The following is an 11,258-nucleotide window of genomic DNA, read 5'->3' as shown; positions in this document are numbered from 1 at the left end:
AGACCCAGCGCCCGGACCCCGAGCCACGCCCCCACGCCCTCTAGGCTCCACCCCGTGGCTCCCGGGTTCCCCTGCCGCGTCCCCGCGCCCCGCCCGGGCACCCTCCTCCCCGCCCCCTACGCCCGGGCTACCCCTGCTCCAGCCAGATGGCTAGGACATCCTGTCCTAGACGGGGAAGGACTGGCATTTCTAGGGCTACTATTACCTTCCTTCCTTGCAGCCAGCTTGTGTACGGAGTGTGTGGTGGGTGGCGGAGGGAGGCATTCTTTCCACTAGTAACAGAAACAACGGTGGAGGACGAGCCTCATTCCTCATACAGTGGGTACCCGGAGCGTTCACAGGGCAGGGATGGTTGCTTTGGGCAAGGGGTGTTTTCATTTTTTCTGGCAATGAGCACGCGATTTTTTAAAGTTAAGATTACTAGGGTTTGGTTTGGTTTTTTCATGAAACACTAATTCCTGATGTGCTGGTTTTACTTTTTTCCACGTTTCGTGTTTTTAAAAATTGAGAGACCAATTACCTGCCATCAGATTGGCCCTTTGAAGCGTACCGTCCCATAGTTTACGGTATATTCACGAGTCTGTGCAACCATCATTATCTAATTCCACATTTCACCACCTCAAAATGAAACTGTTAGCAGTCACTGCCGACCTCTCCCTCCCCTCCGCTCCAGGCAATCGCTAACCTACTTTCTGTGTCTATGGATTTGCTTGTTCTGGGCATCCGCATAGATGCAATCAGATAGTAAGTTGTCTTTGGGGATTGGTTTCTTCCACGTGGCATGTTTTCCAGGTTCATCCACAGTGCAGCATGTTATCGATTATGTTGATAGCCCACTTTCCAGCTACTTTGAATAATGCTGTTACAAACATCTGCGTACAAGTTTTTGGGTGGACACATGTTCTCAATTCTTTGGGGTATGTACCTAGGAAGACAACTGCTGGTCATATGGTTACTCTGTGTCCAACTTTTTGAGGGACTGCCAGACTGTTATTCAAAGTGGCTACAGCTTTTTATATTCCTACAGCAATGCAGGAGGGTTCCAACGTCTCTCCGTTTTCCTGACACTTTTTATTCTGTCTTTTTGATTCTAGCTCTCCTAGTGGTATCTCGTCGTGGCTTTGCTTTGCATTTCTCTAGTAAATAGCGATGTGGCTCTTCGTGTGTTGGTTGATTCTTTGCATATCCTTGTTGGGGAAATGACTATTCAATTCCCTTGGCTATCCTCTTGGGCACTGAGGGCTTGGAGTTCTTTATATTTCTAGATCTTAGACTCTAACCAGATATATGACTTCACAAAAATCTCCTCCCCTTCTGTCTGTTGTCTTTTCACTTTGATAGTTTACTTTGCAGCACAGAAGTTTTTATTTTGACAATGCCCAATTTCCCCCTTTGATTGCTGTGTTTTTGGTGTTGTATCCAAGTACCTGCTGCCTAATTCCTGCTCATGAAGATTCACACCTGTATTTCCTTCCTTCCCAGTACAACAGAGTATTTTGGTTACTGTAGCTTTGTAGTAAGTTTCGAAATGGGGAAGTGTGAGTCCTCCAACGTTGTTTTTCTTTTTTAATATTATTTTGGCTGTTTGGGGCCCCTTGCGATGCCATATCAATTTGAGAAGCAATTTTTTCATTGCTACAAAAAAAAAAGTCAGCTGGGATTTTTATAGGGATTCCTTTAAATATGTATATAAATGGGGGGGATAACGCCATCTTTTTAATGTTTATTTTTTATTTTTCAGAGAGAGTGCAAGCAGGGCAGCGTCGGAGGTGGGGGTGGGGGTGGGAAGGGGCCCCAAAGGGGGCTCTGCACTGACAGCAGAGAGCCTGATGTGGGGCTTGAACTCACAAACCAAACCATGAGATCACGACCTGAGCTGAAGTTGGACGCTCAACTGGCTGAGCCACCCAGGTGCCCCTGGATAATGCTATTTTAATATTAAATCCTCTTATCCATGTACATGGGATGTCTTTCCATTTATTTAGAGTGCCCTTAATTTCCTTCCATGAAGTTTTTATAGTTTTCGGTATACACTAGATTTGCTTTTACATTTGACTCATAAAAGGTAAAGATTATCATAGGCATAGACCTTTTTGTGTCTAACTTTTAAAAACACCGTATTCTGAAATACGCATACGGAAAACTAAAGTGCAAAGTACAATCGAATAATTATACAACAAATACCCACCCAGAGCAAGAAATAGAACATTTCCAGCACACCAGAAACCTCCCCCCAAACCTTTTTTTCCCCTCCGTTCATTTCCTTGCTTTTTACAAAACCACTCATGTATGCATCCCTAAACAAAATGGTATATACAGCTTGCCTGTCTTGAACTTTGTGTCAATGGAATCACACCCTATCTTCCCTTTGTGTCTTCTATTTTTCGCTCCATGTTATTTTTGTGAGACTCACCACGTTCTCACACAAAGCTGCTGTTCGTTTTCATCGCTGTATAGTATTTCATCGTATGACCAATGTATTGACCCATTCTACTGCTTTTTGACACGTGTGTTTCCAGGTCTGGGCTATTCCTAGCAAGGCTGAAATGAGCATACGTTCTCTTTAATCAGAAAAAAATTTACCAGAAACAATTCTCCGAAGCTTGAGCAAACATCTTCAGGGACTTTGCTCCGCAGAGCTGGTTTCCTTCTGAGTCACTTCAGAAGGCCCTGACCTCGTCCTGAGAGGACCCCAGATAATGAACAGCCCCCGGCAGAGGTTGCTGTCAATGAAGCCTCTCAGCTTTTTTACTGAGATGAATAGTTTTAAGCTTGGATTGTGCAAGCAGCCCTGGACTTTGGCATGAGGCTGGGCAAGAAAGAGCCCAGAATGGACTGCCCCCACCCCCACCCCCCCCAACCCGCCAAGATCAGAGTCATTTAATCCCTTGGGTATTTGGGGGAGGAAGACAGACGGGACGGGTCTGGCAAGCTGCTCTAGACTGACTACGTCTTTCCTGCTTTACTGAGATGACAGCCCTTTGCCCACCATCCCAGGAGAGCATCTGGCCATTCTGCAGGCAAGTCTGATCAGGTGATGGCTTGGTTTTCTTTGCACCGGGGAACAACGTTCAAAGAACATTCAGACTTCCCACTATAGGGAAAAGGGGGGAAAGTCACACAACGATATAGCTTCAAATCACTTCAAATTAAGCTTAGAGAGCATTTTCCACAATCTGAGCTCCCTGACGTTGCCCCGTGGGTCCGGGCATTGAGCAGGAAGGAAGATGCATGGGTGCCAGGTGGCTGGGTGGTTTTAAGCCACTTAGCGTGTTCTCCACCAAAAGGAACCAGCGACTCCTGGCCCCATGCCTCTCAGTAGAGCTCCTGGGCTCTCTGCTTCTCCTATCCCAGGGGTGCTGGGCCCCCAGAGAGGCCTGACCCGGAGAGCGGGAGGCCCAGAGAAGCTTCAGGCTCCAGGCTGCCATCGACAGTTCCCACCCCATGGGGAATGGGATGTCCCATTGGCCACATTTTCCATTCCTGGTCTCCCAGCCCTCCCTCCCGCTCCTCCTCCTTGGGCGAACTGGTAAGAAACTCAGATGGAGTCTTCTTTTGACCCCAAGTCGCCACTCTAGAGCCTGCGCCAGGCAAGCTGGCCGTTGGCTGCTGCTCCATCTACAAGGTCCTGGCGCATGGCGACAGCCTTCCCTGCACCACAACTGCCTGACTGCAGGTCGAGGGGTCAAGAAGCCCAGAGGCCCCGTAACCACAGCCAGTGGCCCCAAGGGCAGACTGGCTTTGACTTGCTTCTCCTCTGTCTTCCCACCCCAGCCATGGCACAGGATCCTCCTCCTTGGACAGCTGCCAGAGGGGTGACAGGGGACACCTGGGTGGCTCAGTCGGTTAAGCATCCGACTTTGGCTCAGGTCATGATCTCGCGGTCTGTGAATTCGAGCCCCGCGTCGGGCTCTGTGCTGACAGCTGGGAGCCTGGAGCCTGCTTCGGATTCTGTGTCTCCCTCTCTCTCTCTCTCTCTGCCCCTCCCTCGCTTACGCACGTGCTCGCTCTCTCAAAACAAAACAAAACAAAACAAAACAAAACAAAACAAAAACATTAAAAGGGGTGACAAGCTGCTGTTTCGAAATCAGAGGAGCCCTACACGATTTGCTGAGCTTTCACACCAACCCGAATAACAAGCCACGTATGTGACCTGAAAACTAGAACAGAAGGGGGACTATTCCTTACGTTGCTGGTAGAAATGTGGGCTGGCCACCCTTCTCATTTCCCTGTGTGGAGGTGAACATGGTCTTGAGCCTTCCCTACCCGGGTACCACAGTGAGCGACGGCCCTGGAAGAGGAACCCGGCCCATACGGCCCCGCTCCGTGCTCCCCCACATCCAGCTCCCCCAAAGGAGGTGGTGTAACCCTTGGCATGCTCACGTGACCGTTGGGCAGTTGAAAGACGGGGACAAGGCTGACCAGCCACGGCCTCTTCCCTCTTCAAGGGGCACCACCTAGTGGGTGTATGTTCCTACAGAAGCCCTTGTGTCTCCATGGAACGTGTTCATTTTTTTTTCAATGTTTTATTTATTTTTGAGAGAGAGAGTGTGCAAGCAGGGGAGGGGCAGAGAGAGAGAAAGAGACACAGAATCCGAAGCAGGCTGCAGGCTCCAGGCCCCGAGCTGTCAGCACAGAGCCCGACGCGGGGCTCGAACCCACGAACCGTGAGATCGTGACCTGAGCCAAAAGCGGGCACTTAACCGACTGAACCGCCCAGATGCCCCTGGTGGGCAGCATTCTAAAGACCACCCCCACCCCCCCATCAAAATTCCTGTCCCCTGGTTGTTTCATCAAACACTAATCTAGGTGCTGCTGTGAGGGTAGTTTGAAGATGTGATTGAAGCCCTAAGGTTGTGGACTGAATGCTGGTCCCTCTGTCCTCCCCAACCCTTCAAGTCCACATGAAGTCCTAACCCTCAAGCTTAATGATCGGATTAGGAAGTGGGCCTTTGCAAGGTGATTAGGTTTAGATGAGGTTATGAGGTTGGGGCCGTGTGATGGGATTAGTGACCTTATAAGCAGAGACACCAGACGCTTGCTTCCTCTCTCTCTCGGCCAGGGAAGGTTACGGCAAAAGGCGGCCCTCTACAAGCCAGGAAGCGGGCTCTCTCCAGGAACCAAATTTGCCAGCTCCTCGGTCTCGGACTTCAGTCTCCAGAAGCGTGAGAAATCAAGGTCTATTAATTAAGCCGCCCAGTCTGTGGCATTTTGTCACAGCGGCCCGGCGCCGACGGGCTCGGCGGATCTCAGGACAAGGGACGGTCCGGGTTGGCCTGGCCCCATCAGGAGACCCCTTTACAGGAAGCGAGTTTTTCTTGGCGAGTAGCAAAAGAGGAAGTCAGAGAAATGTGAAGGGCAGGGGAGATTCCTATGAAGGGGCTCTGACGTGGGGATCCCGCCGTCCACTGTCACGAGTGGGACTGTGAATGTGGGAAGGTGAGGCCGTGGCTGCTAGGAAGTGAGGGCCACCCGAACCCACAGCCACCTGCACAGGGAGCTGAGAACACGGCCGGCCGGCGCGGGGCGTGCGAGACCCAGAGCAGGAGACCCAGTCTGTGAATCACACAACAGACTTCTTTAAAAAATAAATAAATAAAATTGTTTTTTAATGTTTGTTTTTTGGGGTGGGGAGGGGCAGAGAGAGAGAGGGAGACGCAGAATCGGAAGCAGGCTCCAGGCTCCGAGCTGTCAGCACACAGCCCGGCGTGGGGCTCGAACTCACAAACCTTGAGATCATGACCGGAGCTGAAACTGGTCGCTTAACTTACCGAGCCGCCCAGGCGCCCCCGGCAGACTTCTGACCTACAGACACCGTGAGAGAATAAACTGGTGTGGATACACAGCCAAGTGTGTGTAATTTGTTACACACGGATAGCAAACCGATACATCGCATGACCTAAAAGGGGCCACTTAACCTTTCTAAGCCTCCGGTGCCTCGTCCAGGAAATATGGGCAGAAGATTCACAGGGTTGTTGTGAATACGGGGCTATTTGGGCGTACAGACAGAGCCCTGGCCTCGGGTCCAGGAGGCCAAAATTTGCTAGCTGCGCCACCTTGAGTGAGCTATTTCACTTCTCTGACACTCCGTTTCTCCATCTCTAAAATGGAGCCACCGACAGCTATTCCCTTGGTCATGGGGTAGCAGCTGGGCACGCGGCCACCCGGCCAGAGACTGCTTTCCCAGAACCCCTTGCAACTAGGTGTGGTCATGTGACGAGGCCTCCCGACGAATGGTGAGTGGAGTAGAGGCAGTGGGCTTCTTCTGGGCATGGGCCTCAAAACATGGCGGAAGGCCCCCACCCCCTCGGCTTCGACATGCAAACCAGAAACACGATCCGCAGGATGGTGGAGGAAGAAGATGGAAGGAACTGGGGTCCCTGAAGGTGGCTGTGGCGGAGTCACCTGACAACCTGGCATGCTGGTCTTTGCCGCCGTAGGAGGGAGAAATAAACATCCATTCCTTGGAGCCACCGGATATCGGGGGCTCTTTCTGACGGCAGCCTGGTCTTTGCCTTAACCAGCACAAACTACCAATACGGGGAAAGCAGGTCCGAGGGTCCTTACCCCAGGGTTTTGTTTTGTAAAGTGGAGCTACTATAATTTTTTAGTGCTTACAAGTGAGTAGCATTGGAAGAATACTGTAGAATTTCAGCGAATCAAAGGGTTCCGGCAATTTATTCATTCCACACACATCTACCGAGCCCCTCTGCTGATTATCCGAAGATACGACACTGAGCGAAATCAAATCCCTGCCTTCCGGGAGTTGACCTTCTGGTCAAGAAGAGAGATGAGAAACCATCAACAAATACACAGGGTGGCAGATGGCGGTAAATGCGGGAGAAGAGTAAAGCCAGGCAACAGGGCTGGGGGTGTCCTGGTGGGGGCCCGGGGGTGCTCTGTACAGGTGTCCAGAGAAGTCGACTCTAATGGTTTGGTGTCTGAGCAGATCCCGAAGTGAGAGGGTGAGGATCGGCACAGGCAGCCAGGGAAAGGATCTTAGGTAGAGGAAACAACACGTGCAAAGGCCCTGAGGAGGAGCCCAGCCTACGTGTCCCAGAAGCAGCCAGGAGCCACCGTGGCTGCAGCAGTGACAGAGAGGGGAGAGAACAGACACAGGGAGAGTACGCAAGGCCCACAGTCAATGTGAGGGTCTTACTTTTACACACTGAGCGACACAGGAGCCGCGGGAGGGCGGAGCGGAGGTGTTACTTACGAGAAATCACGCCCGGCTAGGAGGCCCCTGCATCGTCTAGGTGAGGGATGGTGGCGCCTGGGGTCATGGATGTGTTCTGGGGGCAGAGATGATAGGACTTACTGGGGGCTCCGACATGAGCGTGGGCAAATGAGGAGTGAGGAAGGCTCTAGACTTCGGAGACGAAAGGACAGAGATGCCTTCACTGGAGGGAGCAGGTTTGGGGGCGGGCTAAAGCAGGAGCTGGTTGCGGACGGACGTGTCACATTACCATCGGACAAGCCGTGTGGTGGGGGTCGGGGTTGTGCAGGAGGTCCTATCTGGGGACAGAAACTGGAGGCAGGCAGCATTAAGGTAGCATTTAAGCCAGGGGACCTGCGAGCTGCCAGGGATGGAGTGCAGAGAAGGCCGTCTGGTCTGCAGAGGGTCCCCGGTCCCACTGCATGACTGGGGGGGGGGGGGGGAGGGGATGGCTCGGTGTAACCAGAAAGATGTCTGTAAGCAGGGGACTCCTTTTTCTTAAATTGTGGTAAGACAGATATCACGTAAGAAATTGTCGTTTTAACTATTTTTTTAAAATTTTTTAAACATTTTTATTTATTTTTGAGACAGGGAGAGACAGAGCATGAACAGGGGAGGGTCAGAGAGAGGGAGACACAGAATCTGAAACAGGCTCCAGGCTCTGAGCTGTCAGCCCAGAGCCCGACGCGGGGCTCGAACTCACGGACCGCGAGATCGTGACCTGAGCCGAAGTCGGCCGCTTAACCGACTGAGCCACCCAGGTGCCCCGTTTTAACTATTTTTAAGTACACAGATCAGTGGCAATGATGACATTCAAGAGATGACGTAAGCAGCATCGCTATTTTTTTTTAACCGTTTGTTTTATCTTATCTTAGGGAGAGAGAGAGAGTGGGGGAGAGGGGCAGAGAGAGGGAGAGGGAGAGAGAAGCCCAGGCAGGCTCCGGGCTCAGCAAGGAGCCCGACACAGGGCTCGATCCCACGACCCTGGGATCACGACCTGAGCCAAAATCGAGAGCCGGAAGCTCAACCCCTGAGCCACCCAGGCGCCCCACATCACCCCTATGTCTAAAACTTTTCAACCCAAACAGAAACTCTGTGCCCCTTAAGCAGTTAACTCCCCCCGTCTCCTCTCCCCAGCCCTGGCGACCACTCATCTTTTTGCTTCTATGTGTTTGCCTTTCCTGCACATTTCCCACCAACCGAATCGGATGGTAGGTAGTCGTTCTGCGTGTGGCTTCTTTCACTTGTAATGTCATCAAGGTTTACCCAGGTTGCAGCACGTGTGAACACTTCGTTTTCCTTTTATGGGCAAATAACATTCCATGGTATTTTCCTTCCCCATTCAGCTGTCGATGCACACCTTTTGCTCACTGTGAATAACGCTGCGAAGAATAAGCAGTGACCCTTAATGACTCTGGGGAGGAGATAAGAGGCATGAACACCCCTCCTTCCCACAAGTCCTTCAGAATCTTCCGGAGGGTGTAAGATTTCTTTTGCTTTATTAAAAGGGACCTTGGGGGGCGCCTGGGTGGCGCAGTCGGTTAAGCGTCTGACTTCAGCCAGGTCACGATCTCGCGGTCCGGGAGTTCGAGCCCCGCGTCAGGCTCTGAGCTGATGGCTCAGAGCCTGGAGCCTGTTTCCGATTCTGTGTCTCCCTCTCTCTCTGCCCCTCCCCCGTTCATGCTCTGTCTCTCTCTGTCCCAAAAATAAATAAACGTTGAAAAAAAAAATTAAAAAAAAAAAAAAAAAGGGACCTTGGGCTTCCGCAGGTTGAAAACTTGGCTTTAAAGCAAATGACATGATGGGGCGCCTGGGGGGCTCAGTCGGTTAAGCGTCCGACTTCGGCCCAGGTCATGATCTCACGGTTTGTGGGTTCGAGCCCCACAAGGGGCTCTGTGCTGACAGCTCGGAGCCTGGTTGGGATTCTCTCTGCCTCTCTCTGACTCCTGTGCTCCCCCTGCCTCTCTCTCAAAATAAACTTAAAACAATTATCATTAGACCAGCTTCTGCTGGATCTTATTGAATACGCTGATAAGGGGCACATAACAAATTTGGCTTCATCAGCTATTTTGATAATTACACTGTGTTATAATTGTTCTGCTTCGTAATCCCATGTATTTTATTTTTCGCCTCTGTCTTTGGGGTCCATAGGCATTACTAGGTAGGCAGAGGGGTCCGGGGTATAACAAAGGTTAAGAGCCTGCTGCAAAGGCTTGCCTGGCTTCCTCCTCTGAGGTCTTTCCGGGGCACACACTGTCCTGGTCTGGGAATGTAGGTGACCCGGCTATGTGAGTAGTGCCGCCTCTCGCCACCAGGAGGCGCTGCTTCCCCCAGGTCAGGGGAGGCCCAGGGCAGGTTCAATGCTTCCTCCTCCCATCTTTGTCCTAACCAGGGCTGGCATCAGAAGCCCCTGGGAGCTTTTTTTTTTTTTTCCTTTATTCTGCCTCTCTTTTTTTTTTTAACTTTTTTTTTTTTAAAGATTTTATTTTTAAGTAATCTCTTCACCCAAAGGGCGGCTTGAACTTACAACCCCGAGATCAAGAGTTGCAGGCTCTGGGGGCACCTGGGTGGCTCAGTCAGTAAAAGTGTCTGACTTCAGCTCAGGTCATGGTCTCACAGTCAATAGGTTCGAGCCCCGTGTTGAGCTTCGTGCTGACGGCTCAGAGCCTGGAGCCTGCTTCAGATTCTATGTCTCCCTCTCTCTCTCCCCCTCCCCTGCTCGCACTGTCTCTCCCTCAAAAATAATTAAAAAAGAGTTGCACATTCTACCAGCTAAGCCACCCAGGCGCCCCTCCCTCCCTTTTAAAAAAAGAAAAACAAAAAACACATTTCATGACGAAAAAAAATTTTTTTTACATTTTTTAACATTTATTTATTTTTGAGAGAGAGCGCATGAGCAGAGGAGGGGCAGAGAGAGGGGGAGACACAATCTGAAGCAGGTTCCAGGCTCCCGGCTGTCGGTGCAGAGTCCAACGTGGGGCTCAAACTCACGAACCACAAGATCATGACCTTGGCCAAAGTCGGACACTTAGCCGACTGAGCCACCCAGGTGCCCCTATTATGAAAAATTTCAAACAAGCACAAAAGTTTATAAACCTCCAGAAAGCCAGGGACCGGCTTCAATAATTATCTCCTCACATATGGAGCTTCCTAAGTGTCCAGGTGGCCAGGCCCGGCCCAGGACGGGGACATCAGAGCCTTAGGGCCCTCCCAAAGTTCACAGGACGTTTGTGAGCCACTGTCATAAGCCCGGCCCTTCCTCCTGGGACATCCCAGGTGACCGAGTGCAGGTCTCGGGACCACATTTCCTGCTCTCCCGACCTCAGCCTCTGGTCCTCCCCACCCCGCCCCAGCCTGAAGGTCTTCCCTCAACTCTGACCCCAATCTTCCTGCTCACACTCATTTCCTGTCGCTCAAGCCCCACAGGACCCGGGGAGCAGCTGGCTCCCATCCCCTGCGCCGTCACTCTTCCTGTGTCTATCTGGAAGCCAGAATTAAGTAACACACGCCTCTCACCCTTGAGCAACCACCCACAGCCACATTCTGCTGGCCACGGAGTCTTACGTTGCCTCTTCCTGTGTTGGGAGAGCAGAGCTCAGGAGTCGACAATTTCTTGCCTTTTCGGAGAGATACTGTGAAGCTATTAAAACTAGATTCTGGGGCGCCTGGGTGGCGCAGTCGGTTAAGCGTCCGACTTCAGCCAGGTCACGATCTCGCAGTCCGGGAGTTCGAGCCCCGCGTCGGGCTCTGGGCTGATGGCTCGGAGCCTGGAGCCTGTTTCCGATTCTGTGTCTCCCTCTCTCTCTGCCCCTCCCCCGTTCATGCTCTGTCTCTCTCTGTCCCAAAAATAAATAAACGTTGAAAAAAAAATTGTTTAAACTAGATTCTGAAGTGCCTAGAAAAATCCCCAGGGGACAGGCCGAACTGGGTCCCCCCACCCCATTCATATGTTGGAAGTCTACCTCCGGGCACCTCAGGATGTGACCTTATTTGGAGGCAGAGTCTTTAAAGAGGTGATTAAGTTAAAATGAGATCATTAGGG

This window comes from Prionailurus viverrinus, chromosome C1 (genome assembly GCF_022837055.1).
Source record: "Prionailurus viverrinus isolate Anna chromosome C1, UM_Priviv_1.0, whole genome shotgun sequence".
NCBI classification, from domain to species: Eukaryota; Metazoa; Chordata; class Mammalia; order Carnivora; family Felidae; genus Prionailurus; species Prionailurus viverrinus.
This window is presented reverse-complemented; position numbering follows the sequence as displayed.